At 41.6% G+C, this 16,384-nt stretch overlaps 1 protein-coding gene across 3 annotated transcripts in view; it reads left to right on the top strand.

The window, feature by feature from the left end:
- Positions 1-16,384, top strand: part of SH3BP2 (SH3 domain binding protein 2) — a 90,081-nt gene that overhangs the window by 29,758 nt on the left and 43,939 nt on the right. For 2 of the 3 annotated variants that reach the window (XM_051617598.1, XM_051617600.1), the window contains one exon: positions 14,192-14,259. The exons of the other annotated variant lie outside the window; for it this stretch is intronic. The gene's annotated coding sequence lies outside the window, so the exon portion shown is untranslated. The remainder of the gene's footprint in view (positions 1-14,191; positions 14,260-16,384) is intronic. 3 annotated transcript variants of the gene reach the window in all.

Here is a 16,384-nt window from a genome sequence, read left to right as displayed (position 1 = left end):
AGGCCAACAGTACAGCAGGAGACAGTGCTCAGAGTCCATAATGCTGAAAACCAATGCCATGGTATCAGGTGGGACAGGATTTTTGCAGAGGTACACAAGTGCTTCTGGACATGCAAAGAGTATCTAGCCATGGAAATCTTGCTTATGAGGAAGATATTTTTTAGTTTTCCATCTGACGGTTTGTTGTGGCATCCTCAGAAGGATTTAATGCTGAGCACTGCTAGAGAACTTGGTGGAAAAGCCATATGATCTAGTCAGGACTTTCTCATATCACTGCATGTATAACTCATTGATTAAATACTATTGAAATGAATGCCCTGCTCACTTGCATGCCTATTTCCAGGACAGGGCCTAAGGGCTGTCAGGTACCACCCTCTTACTTGCAACACGAAACAAGTAGTCAAAACCTCACATGCTTGACTGAACTTCCTCATCTTAACACCACTGCCCGAGAGCTGAGCTTCTGCTTTGTGTGTCTTGCTGAACTTCACAGAAGATTGTATTGGAGGACCAGGGGTGTAGGCGGGGTGAGTGATGTGGGGCTGGGACACAAGCAGTTTTGTGTACAAAACATTCCCCCTACGCAAACTGTACTCTGGGGGTGGCTGCTATTTTAGCCTCTAATTTAAAAGCCACAGTCCAAAAAAAAAAAGTCACTGCAAGTAATAGAAGTCAGGTCAAATCTGGGCTCTTCCTTTTTTTTCTTTCTTGGGGGTGTGTGTGGGCTGTGAAGATGGTTTGAGTGAGTCACTTTTTTAGAATTAAGAATGATATGGGAAACAAATGAAATGTGCTTTAGGTATCAATCATTTCCTTTTTATAACAACGATTGAATGGAACATATTAGTAAAGCTCATATACTGTACACCTGCATTTTATATGTTTTAGAGTGTATGTTGGGTGCTTAATCTAAGATGCCATAGAAGAATCTAATGCTTCTTTTGACCTAATCACTTGCTTAAAAATGTGGTTTATCATGGCATGTAGCATGAAGGACTATTTATGACAAAAATTTAGTACACAGTAAATTAAGGAGTGAAATTTTAATCTGCTCTTTATCCTGTATTAATTTCCCATGAGGACACTTCTACCCTTACATGGAGAGGGAAGTAGCCACTTCCCTCTGAGCTCATCCTTGCTTACTCCACCATTGTTTCCTTGTGTTAAAGTCCCTCCAAAAGTACTAAATGTCTCATTTGTATGTGAAGATGTGAGATAAGGCTCTGTTCAGCCTCACACTGTGCAACCTTGAGGACTTAGTCGGAGATCAATTTAGCTACCCAGGCACCTTGAAAGCTACTGGGGCTTCAGAGGGAAATTTCATGAAGTGGAACCAGGATTGTTAAGAGTGGACAGAACCAGGCCCAGACCTGACCTGAAAAGCAGTTTCAATAATTACTTTTTACCCTCTAACTGACATTGAACTATTCATTTTCTGTTTCTGTTGATTCTGACCAGGAAATGAAAGCCCTCTCAGAGTAACAGCTCAGCAAAGGCTGGTGTTTCCCAGCAAGGACACCCTCGGCCCAGGGACAGCTGGCACCTCCCGGGTCCAGCAGGGCTGCTGTGTCACAGAGTCCTTTCCCCCCCCGTATGACAGCAGATGTTCCTGCCCCATCATGTCCTGCTGCTCCTCAGCCCTCAGCAGGGATCTTTCTAGCATGGGGTTTTTGCACTGGTCTGAAGAGAGCTCCAGCTGCACTGCTCCTGGCAGGGAGGCTGACTGCCGTGTTGTGGGGGTGGGCAGCTGGTTGCTGCTGCCAGCACTGCCCCTACAGCCTGTGGAACCTCTCAGCCTCTGTTTCCCACCATCAGTCCCACCACTTATCCCTGCATGTGGCATTGGGGTTATGTTTGTGTGGTCTTTTGCCTACATCCATGTGTATGTGTGTGCGTGTGCTGTCATATTGCTATGTTGTTTGCACGCAGACACATCTACTAGGGGTGGGTGAGAATGGCAGAGAACCAGTTTCCTTCAGCTCCAAGGAGAAAGTGGAGAGAGTGGAAAAACTGTGCTAAGACAATCACAGAATGTTTTGACTTGGAAGGAACCTTTAAAGATCATCTAGTCCAACTGAAATGTCTGGTGTGTGAGCTGAATATTACAGAGACATCTTATCACAGGCCTTCCCATTTTTAAGACATGTTTTTGTGGGGTGATTTTTTTTTTTTTGGGAAGCAGTTCAAAATCACTAAATAATTAGGGATTCTTACTGGGCTCAATTGAAACTGAAACAAAAGTAAGACTAAAAGATGCTGGTCTGAGTCTCTGGCTATAAGCATTATTGCTTAGAGAAAAATAAGCCAGGAGGAAAGAGGGATAAAATAGAGTTGAGTTAATAAGGAGAAAATATAATTTAGATTCTGCTGACTCTGAAGAATTCTTATGATGTTTGTTTTATTTGGCCTTTCTATCTGCATCATGACGTGAACCCTGCAGCTTGAGTTTCAGTGATTTCCCTTTGAAACAAGATAGTGTTTCAACTCGCCAAAGACTGAAGGCTGAACTCCTTCCACAGCTGTGATGGTGGAAGTGCAGAGTAACTTCACTGACCTTAGTCTCAGTTGCTTTAAATGTCTTTAGCTGGGCTTCCCTGTTACTGTTATATGTCAGTGGGTCCTGTGTGATTGGTTGGTTGCTTTTTTTTTCCTTTTGGCAATTTTTTCTAATGATAACAGTGCCTTCTAGAAAGCATCGGATTTGACACTCTGGACATCAAAGCCTTCTGCCCACAGAGCTCATACTGAAATACTGTCCAGTCTGTCATCTTGAAGCAGAACCTGAAGGGGTCATTTGTTAAGAGGTGAGAATAATTCAGTCTCCAAAGCCACTCAAGCCCTGACCCTGAGCAGATAGAACAAAGATTAGTTTGTCTCTAGACTCCTTCACCTTTATTTTTTCCCCCCTAACTCTGTTGAAATCATTTCCCAAAGTTTAACAACAGACTGTTTAAATTTCCCTTATCTTGTGGTCATAATTCTGGTCATTTCTGGGAAGGGGTGCTGTTTCTTTGGGTACCCAACCGATGTGGTCAACGTGTGGCTCTTACATCCTGTAAATTATATGTTTCATACCCTCTCACCAGGTGGGTTTGTCATATCTGGTCATCAACACTTAGTTCTGAATTATTCTGTCCCACCACTTTTCCCCACACTTTTACTCAGATTTTCTGTCTTTTGACTTCCAAGGAGCCTTGCTTTGTGGGTTATAGCTCCTACAATCTTTGAGCTGGCTGCATCAGCTCAGAGATCTGAAGATGGTCTCGGCATACTGCTGGTGTCACCAGATACAGTATGCACAGTATGCTGGCCTTGAACACATAGCACAATTAGTCTTATTTTGTGGTATTTTGTATATTTTGTGGTATACTTTGTGGTATTTTCAACAGTCAGAAAGCTTTCAAAAGCTCCAAAGATTGAACAATTTATTCTTGATAGAAATATCTCATTGTGCTTTATCTGTGAAGTTATCTTCTGGGTGAAACCAGAGATCCCTGCATGCAGAGGGCTCTTGGAAAATCAAAGTCAGGCTTTGGGGATTGGTTTCCTCTAAACATTGTTGCAGAACACCAAGTTATCATTTGGTCTGGTCTCACTAAAAAAGCCAATAATTAGTAACTACTTTAATTCCATTATTATATTTGTATCACATAAGTTTCTTAAGCTACATATAGGTATAAAATCTAAGTTTCAGTGGGTAAAGCTCATTCATAAACCTTAGGCAAGGATAGGCACAGAATTATTTATGGAAGTGGTGGTGCATAGTGCTGGGCAAGGGATAAGAGTGGGAAGCTCTTGGAGCAAGTCCAGAGAAGGGCCACGTAGATGATCCAAGGGCTGGAGCAGCTCTGGTATGGACACAGGCTGAGAGAGTTGGGGCTGTTTAGCCTGGAGAAGAGAAGGCTCCTAGGAGACCTCATAGTGGCCTTCCAGTACTTGAAGGGGCTACAGGAAAGCTGAGGAGGGGCTGTTTACCAGGTTGTGTAGTGATAGGATGAGGGGTACTGGTTTTAAACTGGAAGAGGGGAGATATAGGTTAGACATTAGGAAGAAATTCTTCAAAGTGGGGTTGGTGAGACACTGGCCCAGGCTGCCCAGAGAAGCTGTGGATGCCCCATCCCTGGAAGTGTTCAAGGCCAGATTGGATGGGGCCCTGAGCAACCTGATCTAGTGGGACGTGTCCCTGCCCATGCAGGGGGGTTGGAACCAGATGATCTTCAAGGTCCCTTCCAACCCAAACCATTCTATGGTTCTATGAAGTCTTTAATAGTTCTGCTGGAAGAGGTGGGTTTAGCCCCAACTCCACTCCCTTCCCTGCACGTCCTCCCACCAGATGGGGAAACCTGACTACACAGGGTCACGGCTGTTGGCAGGAGACAGAAGACAAGCACCTCTCTGCTAAGTCATGCTCACACCTCTAGGGCAATGCCACTGACAGGCTTGCAGAAGGCACATCAAAATACCTTTCAAAATGGATTAGAAGTGAAGTAGTTTCGCAGAGATAAATTGCATGGGAAGGGAATTCCTGTAAGTGTCTGGGATGAGACTGATTGTAACAGATACCATTGCTTGTGGTTCTCTCTGAGGAATGTATGAAATGTAAAGGACAGCAGAGCTCCCAACCATGGGGGTCAAGGAAGATCCACAAGCAGTTGAGTGGGTACGGGGAGAATTTTTTTTGATAAAGCATTTTATTCTGTTTCTTCACAAATATTTTGTCACCATTTTTAATTTTGTTGTCTGGCTCGAATGTTGCAAGTATGTATTTTTATTTTCCATTGCTTTATATCTCTCTGGAGACAAGGGTGATTTCAAAGTAGCTACCTAATTTTAATTTTCCTTTTAAAGATGTGGTGATCGTTAACACTAGAACACCTCAAGCAAATTTTCAGCTTCTCTTATGCTGGTCTGAAATACCCAGAGGGTAAGAGAATATTGCCCAGAGGAACTGCACAGGCCAGTTTAAAAGCTAGTGCCATGGTGGTCAGCAGACATATCTCCTAGTGGCTAATGGCAATGAGGAATCTCTCTGGCATGTGGCAAGGTGAGGAGAAACGTCACCTGAACCCCAAGTGTCCTTGTGAAGCAGATCCCAGCTTTCAGGGACAGTCTGTGTGATACTGCAAATTTCGAAATCTCAGGAAGGATTTGCCAAGGTCAGCCTGAGGCAAAGGATTGTCAGTGCCAGATTGTAGGGAGATATTTTCACTGGCAGGCTCAGCACCTCTCTGATGGGGAGCATGAGGCAAAGAATGAGTTCTCAGCTCTGGGAGTGCAGGGTACTTACATTACCTGATAGGTGTGTGTCCTGAAACACACCTGGCCTTGAGTATTACTGGGACACAACTTCTTCCATGTAGGATGTAAATCTGATGGCCTCCTCCAAAATCAAACACCTAGAAGCTTTCGTTCCAGTGTTTTCTAGTAGCAGTGGTGGCAGCTTTTCCACTGACACTGTGGGAAATCCAGGTTCAAGCCTTTTTTTTGTGTCCGGGATGATACAAACCCCCGTTGTATAAACGCTCATGAGAAGAGAAGCTGGGGACAGGAACTGGACACCAGGACTCCAGTTTCTGCCCATGGGATTCTCTGTGCACTTCATGATATAACACAGCATGTAAAATGTACTGTTGTCCTGCAGCAGGACTCCAAGCCTCCATGCTGTATTTCCTCCAATACAGAAGTTTATCTTTAGCCCCTCTATACCTGATGGACGCTTGATGTGCAGTAGTAAATCTTTGCCTTGGTGGCACAACAGACTTTTAGGCAGCATTACCAGAGCTGGCTCTTGGAGAGCAAACCAAGTCACAGCCATATGAGGAGTCATTGAGCTCTGTGCTGGCTGACTTAGCCTGGCTCTTAGCTGGACTAATAAGCCCAGATGGAAAGCAAGAGTAATGCAGTCACTTTGCTTCTGCTTTCTGAGCCAGTTTGTTCAGTCAGCTCTGATATTTCTACACAGTAGTGCATTGTCTGTGCAAATACATTCTCCATGCTGCAAATCAAATCACTTCATAGCACCCTTACTGCTTGCACATGCCATTGCTACCTCATATCTTCCTCAGTCCTAGGGACGCCTTGTTTAGCATCTACAAATGAAAAAGTCCCCCTGAGGGACTCCACTAGTCACAGACCTCCAACTAGATTCTGTCCCATTGACCACAGATGCATAGGAAAGTTCAGGGAAAAGAATGAAATATAACAAACTGTGCTTAGATCTATCCATAATGATAGCTGGTGAACCTGAAGCCTGAGGGAGCGGAGGTAGAGAAATGGAATCTGTACCACAGTCCTCAAAGAGGCCCAGATATCCATCTGCCATCAAGGAGGAAGGATGCCTTTGCAGGAAACAGGGGAGGTGTCCTTCTGGCTGTTTACTTGCCAAGGGTGCAGTACCCTCACCAGAAGCAGAGATGCTGTATGACTGCCAACTAGCAGCGTTCACCAGTTGGAAGGATTAGAGTCAGACACAGTGGTGAAGAGGGTATGCTGGAGCCAAAGCCTCATTTCCATGATATCTAGGCTGTCTTAGAAAAATGTCTAGGAATTTGTAGCAATTTGTCTGAGAGGTGATAACAAATTTATATTTAGACAAGGAAATTCTTAGAGAAATTTCTCAAGACTTAGGTACCACACAGAGCATTGGAGGGCAGATAAGATAACATGTTCTAGGCAAGTTACACTGAGTTTGAGTTTTCAACCGTAGCTGTAATTCTGTACAAATGTTCATGTAAATGTCAGCACTTGGTCAGGAAGGTGGGGAAGCAATAACTTGAATTTGTTTAAATGATAACTGGTGCTAGCAAAGAGTGTAGCATGTTTTGTTCTTCCCTAAGGCAACCTTGCCAGAAAGACAACTGGTGTTAATCTCCTGATATCAACAGAGGAACATCTGCTTCCTTAGCTAGGTTGTTCCACTCTGTACACATCAGTGGTCCACACCACTAACATCAGTATCTTGGGCTCATCTTTTATTTAGGAATCCATCTTTGTGTCATCTGCAAATTTATCCATGGTTATTTTCTTTTTACTTCCGTGTTTATGATGGACATATTCAGTAGTCAGTCCAGCATAAAATCATGCTGGAAACACACCATTTCATAATGATGTCCACTGGGGACATGCTGAAATCTTCCAGGTGGTTCTGAATCTGTGTCCTGGTTGGGTTATTTGTATTTTATAATGCCACATTTGTACCAGGATGTCAAGGTTGAAACACTGAACACGTACCTGTGCTTTCATTGAATTCTTTATCTGTTTTAGGTGAGATTGAAAACCTTAATTCTTCTCTTGCACAGATCTTCCCTACAATGCATTTGCTTGTTTTTAATGTTGGCACAACAGTTGCACTCTTGCAGTCTCTCAGAATTTCACTCCAGCCATATTTGATATTGTTAATGCCAAAAAAATATCAAGAATGATCAGTAGGCCAGAGTTACTCCATCCCCTGCTTTTTTTTTTTTTTTACAACTTCTGTGTGCAAATAATGCAGGCTGGTTGATGTAGCTGTATTTATCCCAAGAGATGCATTTTACCGTCACCTGACTTCTTTGCTAATTTGACTGCAGTTCATCATCTTCATGTGATGTGGGTACATCACATCCCTTCCTCCAAATATAAACTAAACCCCTAAGTACTTCTGCATTTTCTGAATTGTTATTGACAGTTTCATTCCTTCCTTTGACTAACAGGCCTACAGCAACAGCTAGGGTTTATTTTCTTCCTAATGCATGTACAACATTTCTTGTTGCTATCTTAACTTTGCTCACAACTTCTTCATAACTTAAGTCTCTTAAAAGGAGTTTTCTGACATACTCCAGCACTTGCCCACCCCATGGAAACCTGCTTCCTGGAGAAAAGGACACTTACACATAGCAGGATCTGAGTCACCTGCCACGCAGCAGACATAAGGGCTTAGTAATTGTTTGCTGAGACAATCCATACCTGTATATAGGGTTTTATTAGGGGGAAAAACCCCAAACATTGCAGTGATATGCAGTGCCCATTTGAGTTTGAGGAATTTGGTTACATATTCACGTGAGGGAGCTGCCTGTGGGTGCTGCTGGGTGTACTGACTGATCCCATGACAAGCTGAAGATGTCTTCTGCAAGGAGGTAATCAAGCCTTTGATGTTCCAGAAAGCCTTGAGGTCAGGGTGTGGGTTTGTGTGAATCTGCCAGACTCTGAGAACATGACCTTCACCTCAGCATCTGTGACCACTGTGGCAGTGGAGGATGCACTGCAGGGGCCCTTTGCACAGGCCACAGAGATTAAAAAAAAGGAGGAAATGGCTAACACATCATAACACGTAACCTCCAGCTCAGCAGCAGAACCTGGGCTTGATGTGGTTCTCATAAATCAACTACATTGAGGGCAAAGGAGAAAGAGCACACGAACATATGGAACTTCTGGTTACCTGAACATGAGCACTGAGTGCAGTTTGAGGTGTCCTGAGCTGTGGGGCCATGACTCCAGCTGCTCAAATGGCAAAAAAAGCAAATGTTTAGACATCTATATTAAGCCCATTGAATGGGAGTCAGATTAACACACCTTAATTGAGGTAGCTAAGTGGAAGTATTTTATTTGCAAATAAAACTTACTTCATAACCAGTGGAAATCTAGTGATTTGATGAATAGGCATATGCATTTGGATAAGCTGAGTAGCTCTTTGGAACTACTGACAACGGATAGGACAATATTGCCTCAGCAGAGGCACGTTGTGGCTAGTTAGATGTCTTGGGTATATCACCTGGCCCCTGGCTGCTGCTCCTGGGGTGCAGGCCCTGTGTCATAGTTATCCTCCCTGTGACACAGATACTGTAGCTTAAATAACAGCAGCCATTTGTATGTGGGCAACAGGAAAGCTATAATCAAGCTCTAGAACTGCACTGGTTGCAGTGGAAAATTACCCAGTTAGTTTACATACAGACATTTAAATTTCTGTATTTTAATCTCAAACAGAATCTCACCCACTGTGTTTGATACAGGCCTCACATAGGTTAAAATAATTGTTATTTCTAAGCTTAACATTGTACATAGTTTGGCTCAAAAAATAACATTTCTAGATTGCATGTCAAAATGTAGTTGCTGTAGGGAATGCTTGGGTGGTTTACTTTTAACCTATGCAGTACATGTCATAGGCTCAGATGATCTATTTGTATAAGCATAATTGATCAGCATTTTTCTGTCCTTAGTGCCTGCAGTCACGTCAAGTAATTTATGCACAGTAGTGAGGAGAGGCAGAGGAGAGTGTTAGGATTCCTGATAGTGGATATTCATGCCTTGAAGTGAAGGAGGCACATTAATATTATGTGAGCAAGAAGCTGCACTGCTGTATGATTGGCCCTTATAACAGCTCCCATCACCTCAGTCTTGTGATCTTTCATTCTTAATGTAAAGTGACATTTTGCAATAAAAGAGGGTATTGCAAAGCTTTCCAGGCACTGGTCTGTCCACATCAGAGACAGAGTCTTTCTGCTTCTGCAGACACGTCAATTCTGATCAAGGCAATTCATCCTCACGTTCCTGAAGACAAAAATCACTGGAAATGTTTTGTGGCATCAGTGAGTTTTCTGTGAGCAGAAACTGAGGAGAAATACCTCTTTTTTCTCAGTGGTTCAATATGTCACCAGATAACTCTGCCCTGTTGCACTGGAGAAGACTTAGCTTTGAACAGTTAAATAGTAGAAGTTAATTAGTAATTACTTGGATACATTATATCTTTAATTAAAAGACTTCAAGTTGCTTTACAAACAGGAAGAAAATCAGCTTCATAACACTTGGTGATGTAAAGCAAGGAAAAGGAAAATACATGTCATACTGAAAAGATGTGGTTGGCTCGATTTTGAAAAAATACAGGGCTTGGAAAAGTAAGCAAGCTCCCTTATTGTTGTACCAAGAACAGAAATAGTCATACGTTAAAAACTATGGAGAAACAAAATGAGCACTGACTGTGTACAAATTAGTTTGAGATGTGAGCAGCTCAAATTCTTCAGATTTTTGGTGGTAGGAATGAAAACTTGCAGACAAGGACAATTTTACTGTGCACTGAAACTTCTGTTACCTTATTTTACCAGTGGTGAAAACAGCCTACACATTTTCTGAAAGTTTTCCTATAAACTTTCAGTTGTTCAAGTAACTGTGTGCTGTGTGACTACTGTTTTTTCTTACCATTATTGTAACCTGTTCTTGATATGCAGACAGATATTAGAATAGAGCTGCTGATAGGCTTCCAAGATAAGATTGGTGTAATTCCACCTACATTCTTACTTCATATCACGATGTTTCACAACCCATGGTCCAAGCATCAGCTCAGTTCTGTAACTCCACAGCATCTCTTGTGCTGGCTTATAGTGATCCATCCTATATTGCATCTGTTTCTGCCTTAAAACTACCTGGGGCATGGATATTATGTATTGTTTAAATGGCTTTGTCTGTTGTCAAGTATTATGTTCATTTATGGACAGTAAAATTGTCTTTGAGTGATGAGTCAGAAATGCCAACCCAGGTCTCCTTTGTCTCCTTATTCCCAGCTCAAGGCTCACATAATTTCATTAGGACTGTTAAGAGTTTGATGTGTAAACTTGCCTTGAAAACACTGCATTTCAAATACATTCTTCTATCTAAAATGAGCTGTCAGGGATTGTAGGCATCTGTATTAGGTCTGTCACAGAGTATGTGCTCTTCAGACAGCTTTCCCAAGGAGACAACACTCCTTTGTTCATTTCTGGCTGTGTTTTTTGCTTATTAGTTGAATTCTTGGCACAGTTGTTGGACAGATGTCCACAGCAGTCACAATCACAAGACTGTTTTGGGTCTTCTGGTTTCTAAGGAGCTTTCAACTCCTTTTTCATTGTCTCTGCCCTTTTGAGACATAGCTGTCCTCTCCACCACCTTTCTGAAGAGTGAGAAAATTTTCTACAGAATTCTGAGTACAGAATTTTCTCATCCTGATAGCACTGCCATGTCACAATAGTTCAATTACTGTATCCAGTTCACAACTATATCTAAGTTAAGACTTAGAGCTCTGTATTAAAAGGAAAAAAAAATTCAGAGATGCTACCTCTGCAGAGCTTTCAATGTTTGTAATTAGCTTCACCTGGTCTTACAGAAAGTCACAGCAAAATTAATGCTAAATATAGCAGGCGATTGATTGAGCCTGATGAAATACAACATGATAGCTCAGGTGTTAAGAACCAATCTGCTAGTACAGTTTATCAGGTGGCTGCAGAGATACCAGATGAGGCACTCTCACAGTGACAAGGGAACAATTTCTATATTTTGAGAGCAGTGTTGATAATGTAAGAATGCTTGTACTACCCATATGAAAGGTCCATCTAGCTCAGTTTGAGTTTTTCTGCAGTTGGAGTAAACGATCATTGCAGGTCCCTTCCAACTGAAAACTAGCCTATTCTATTTTTATCCAATACCTAGAAAGGAGTGAACTTTGTGGAGAGAGAGGTGGTATATTTTTTTAACTGATTCAGGGTTTTGCTACATTAGGTTTGCCCAGCCTCTTGAAACCCATCAGCACTCCTAGCATCCACAGCACCCTGAGGCAAGGAGACCTATAGCCTCATCGCACAACTACCACCTTCTGTGGGTTTTGTCTACACACTTTTTGCAACAGGGGACCTAGCACTGCACACACTTCCCAGGCTGTGAGGTTGGATGGATTTACACCATAAGGCTGTTCTCTGCTTTGTTCTTGCTTCCCTTGCTGATTATCAATTGCTAATGTTCTGGTTGCAGTTTAACTCCTGCTAAGCATCATACCACCTGCTTTTTGGAACTGTTAGAGCCCAAACACTCATTCCTCAGTGGCAATAACCAGCTCAGGGCACATCATTTATTATGCTAAGTTAGGAAGGAAGATTCTTGCAATTATTTGCCCTGCATTTCAGCTTGCTTACTTGTTCAGTATTATTAAGTTCTTCTTCACAATCAGCACTGATATTTACTACCCCAGATGACTTCATATCAGAACAGTTTATCACCTCCCTTCTCACAGTAAGTTTTACATTACAGTACTTTTATCATATTGTGTATGACTATGTTGAACAGCTTTATTTCCATGCCAGTTCCCAAGGAAGGAAAATGCCTTTCCTAACAGTGAAAGCTCTCTGTTTAACTCCTGCATTCTTTTTTTCTTCTTTTAGTCAATTTTTTTGCCAATGGTGCTCAGCTTCTTGAAAAGTCTTTGATGAGTAACAGCACTGAGGGGGGTTTAGGAATCTTTATAGGCTGTATCTCCCTGTTCACATGCCTCGTCACTCCTTTGGGAAACTCCAACAGATTTATTTCTGAGACTTAAGTCCTTTTTCCATGCTGACTCCTCCTTAACACATTATCTTTATTGACTCTCTTAGTTCTTTTTTTACACTCTTGATTAATTCACCCTGGTGCAGGTGCCATGTCTGTAGATCCCTGACTGTCTATTGGAACCATAAAAAAATCCACAAAACAATCACATTTGTTACCTTTCTTCTCTCAGATAAAATTCTGGATTTAAGCAAAAGGTTATACCACATAGTTTGAGTTATGTCCACTTGGAAGTCTTGAGAGAATAGAGTCTTTTTCTGATGATTATCTGTTGATCTTGTTCATCTAAACAATAGCTTTTCCTACTGATCCTTCAATTTGCCACAGATTATCTTATACCTCCCCCATCAAGAAAGGGTCTTACTCTTTTAGAGAAGTAAGACAATTATTCAGCTTTTCTGTAATGCTCTGCTATGATCTTATATTTTCTGAGGGTACCTTTAAACCTTCATCTCATATTGACTCCTCTGGTATGCTTCCTGCTTTTGATGCATTTGGGAGAAGATTTACTGTTGGTTTCTCTGCTTTTTGCAAGTTGCTCTTAACAATTCTGGCCTATTTTATTGTGCTTTTAAGCCTTTTAAATTTATTTTATTTTTATATGCATCCGTTTTTGAAGGATAGTGCAATAGATTCTACATCCTTGCAGGATGAATAAGCAATAAAGAATCTGCTAGTTTTGCTCAGTTCAGAAGGATGATTACAATGAGGATTCCTGCCAGAAAGAAGCTCAAAGCAGCAGTTAAGAGAACTAAATAGTCTTCACCTGTCTAACAAGGGCTTAAAGATAACTATGGGAGGAAATGAGCAAACATAACCCTGATATGAAGAAAGATCAGAGGAAGGGCATAAAGATGTCAGTACTGGCAAATGGCAGGGTAAGGGCTACTCAGTGTCCTGTAGTTATGGAGCAAGGCTGAAAACTGCCCTGTCTTCTCTATCAGTACTTGCCACCCACACCAGCAACTTCAGCTCTCACCACCAGGCAGATGTAGGCAAGAGCTCCATGCTTCCTCACTGTAGGCTGGTTTTGAGGCACCTTCTGCCTTCAACCCTAGGCTTTTCCCCCCTTGCATTGTGCCTAAAATCAACCCTGCTCCTGACAGATGTCTAATTTCCTCCTTGTCTAATGATCATTTCATATCTAAAACCTCCTACACAGTATTGAAACCCTTACCCACCAAGCCTTCTGGTGTTCGTGCCTTCAGAAGCGTGTCAGGAGCTGAACAGCTCTGAAAGGTTGCGTTCCTGTGCAGGATTTTGTGTCTTGCCCTTCACCCTTCCTGGTGTGAGCCATCATAAAGAGACTGTAGTTTTGTGAGTAGTAATTTCCTCCTGGAAACTTCATAGCCATGTAAGTTATATCATTTTGACAAGATGAACATAATTTTACTCATCAACAGCAGACTGGAATTGTTCTGATGATTTCCATTACTGTGCAGCTTGCTGTAAGAGACTGGAAAGAGTAGGAGGAGATCACACCATGGTACACTCAGATCACATGTTGGAGGTTTAGCAGTGTGTTATTTGGGATTCTCTGCCCCAGCACCTACACCTAGATTTTGTTGCTTGGTTTCAAAAGCAAAAAAAGAGCACTTTATCTGAAGATGAGTTTCACTGTCACAATAAATGTGGTGTTTACTGTCATTCTTATTTATGTGCTTAGTGTTAAACCCATTACTGCATTTTGGATTGCAAGGAAATATTCCTTTGGAGTATACAATGCAGACTGATGGTTCTCACCTGTCTTATCAGAACACAGGTTAGCAGATGAGGTCATGTGGGAAAAGTTAATCCTTTCTACTAATAAGAGCAGGCAAGTTAAGGAAAATGCATTCTTCTAGTCTAAATAATGGTCTTTTCCTCACAGAGTTAGTATAATCATGCAGGCTGAAGATCCCAGCTGTGCAGAGTGTGGTCATTTCCTCTGAAGACCAGGTAGGTGACAGATTACTTTCTTGGAATTTTTATGAATTCCTGTTTTTCAAATACTTTTCATGTTCTTCCTAGATATTTCATGAAGCTGCAAAACATGTTAGGAAAATGGACACCCCTGAGTCTCCCATGACAGAAATCAGTAACAGAGATGCCAAACCCAAATTATAGCTGCTTCAACACAAGCACACTGAAAACCAGGCAGAAGAGATTGTTGTTTCCTGTAGAGAGGAAAAATACAATTTGATTGCAAATGCAGTGCAGCAAAAAGCAAAGGGAATAATCTGTGTTGGCAGCAATAGTGATGACCACAGACAGATCACTTCCTCTTGTTCTGCACATTGGGAGAACTGTAGTATTGAAGACAAGGAGGGATGTACTGTCAGCCAGATATGTTGGAGAAGTATTAGTGAGTTTATTTCCTTTAAGCTTCAACCGGAAAGCATGACAGAAATGGGCAGAATGCCTTCACGAAGCCTTGCTTTTTCTGGCGTACTTCCTTCATCCATAATGAATTGTTCTATCTCTGCAGGGATACAGTTGGGCCCCGGAACGGGTTATGTAACTTAGATTAATTGCAGTATTTGTCAGCATTAAAACCCAACAACAACAAAAAAGCCCAAACAATGGCTTTATTTTTACCAAAGCCTTGGTAAGAGTCCTATAAACACAACAGAGAATTAATACCATTACTGAAAACATTTGCTGTTTTTCAGATCTCTTTATCTTTGGAATTTAAATATTTGTCATGTTTCTCTGGCACTTACAACTAACAAAGAGAAGTACTCGCTTTGCACCTAAATATATTGTCATTTTTAATGTGTGCCTTCTGGAGAGAACAAGCAGAATCCTTGTACCTTTTGGACCAAATGTTATTATTTATGTGTACTGCATAGTTACTGAGAGGCCCTCAGTGGGGCCCCTTGTGATAGTGTCTCTGGAGCCAAACTCATGTGCTTTCAGTCTGCATTCCTAGATTGGGACAGCAACTAAAAGAAACAGCAGCAAGCAAAATCAAAACTGGCCGTGATTCTGGGGTAGAACAATAGAGACTGAGAAATACCTGAGCATATTTCAAGGATTAGGTGTGCTGCATATTTAAATAGGTAACCCAGTCCTGAATGTCACAGTCAGAAATCTTGTTAGTATGACAGTACCAGCTTCTAATCTGGCCATTCCGTATATTTGTAGTTACACAATTCCCTGATGCTTATTAAGGAGAATATAAGTACCTGAAATTTGACTCAAACACTTCTGCTCCTTGGCACTGAGCATGTTTTTGCACATTTTACAGGGCAAATGATAGAATTACAAATAAACAAAACCAAACCCCAAGCAATCCTCCCACTGCACTCTTACCCCCACCCCAGGTGTGCATTTTGGGTGATGCTCAGTTTGGTGCAGACAGTTTACACTGGGCTCTTTACAACTTCTGTGCCACATGACTGCATAAAAAACAAGGGAAGAGACGTTTGCAGAGCACTTGGAGCTCAAAGTGTGTAGTGAGCCATCATAAATAGGTAATAGGGTATAAGCAGAGATTCTGCAAGAAATAGAAAGAAAGACTGGTCAGCAAAGGTAAACCATGTCTCAAGGCCAGGAAATGAGACTTGTCAAAAGTCAAGCTGAATTAGACGTGCAAGACAATAACAACAAATAGACCAAGGGTTTGTAGGCACATGAAAAAAAACAAACCAAAACAGAACAAGGAAAGAGGAAGCAGGGCCACAATGCAGCGAGGGACAGTGTCTTTCTCTGGATTCTGGGTGAGCTGGCTAAAGAAATCAGAAATAAATATTTTCACAGGTCTGTTAGGTTGGTAGTCTAGTCCAGCTAAAAATCACATACTATTTTTCATGATGAGGCTTATGCGAATTTTGTATTTAAGAAGATTGAAGGTGAAAGTAGCATCACAGCTATAATCCCTTCAATCTGATTTGTTATATGGAAGTTTAAGGAGGTAGAGGTAAATGGGATAAAATGGATTTTTTTTCCCTGAAATAGACCATGCCAGCCTAGTCTGACAATTCTCTTTGATAAAGGCATGGATTTTTTTAGATGAATGTAATGTTATATTTACTGAAAAAAATGAAGTTGGGGTAATTTATCACAACAGATTATTGCAATT

Source organism: Apus apus, chromosome 4 (assembly GCF_020740795.1).
Source record: "Apus apus isolate bApuApu2 chromosome 4, bApuApu2.pri.cur, whole genome shotgun sequence".
Lineage (NCBI taxonomy): Eukaryota > Metazoa > Chordata > Aves > Apodiformes > Apodidae > Apus > Apus apus.
This window is presented reverse-complemented; position numbering and strand designations above follow the sequence as displayed.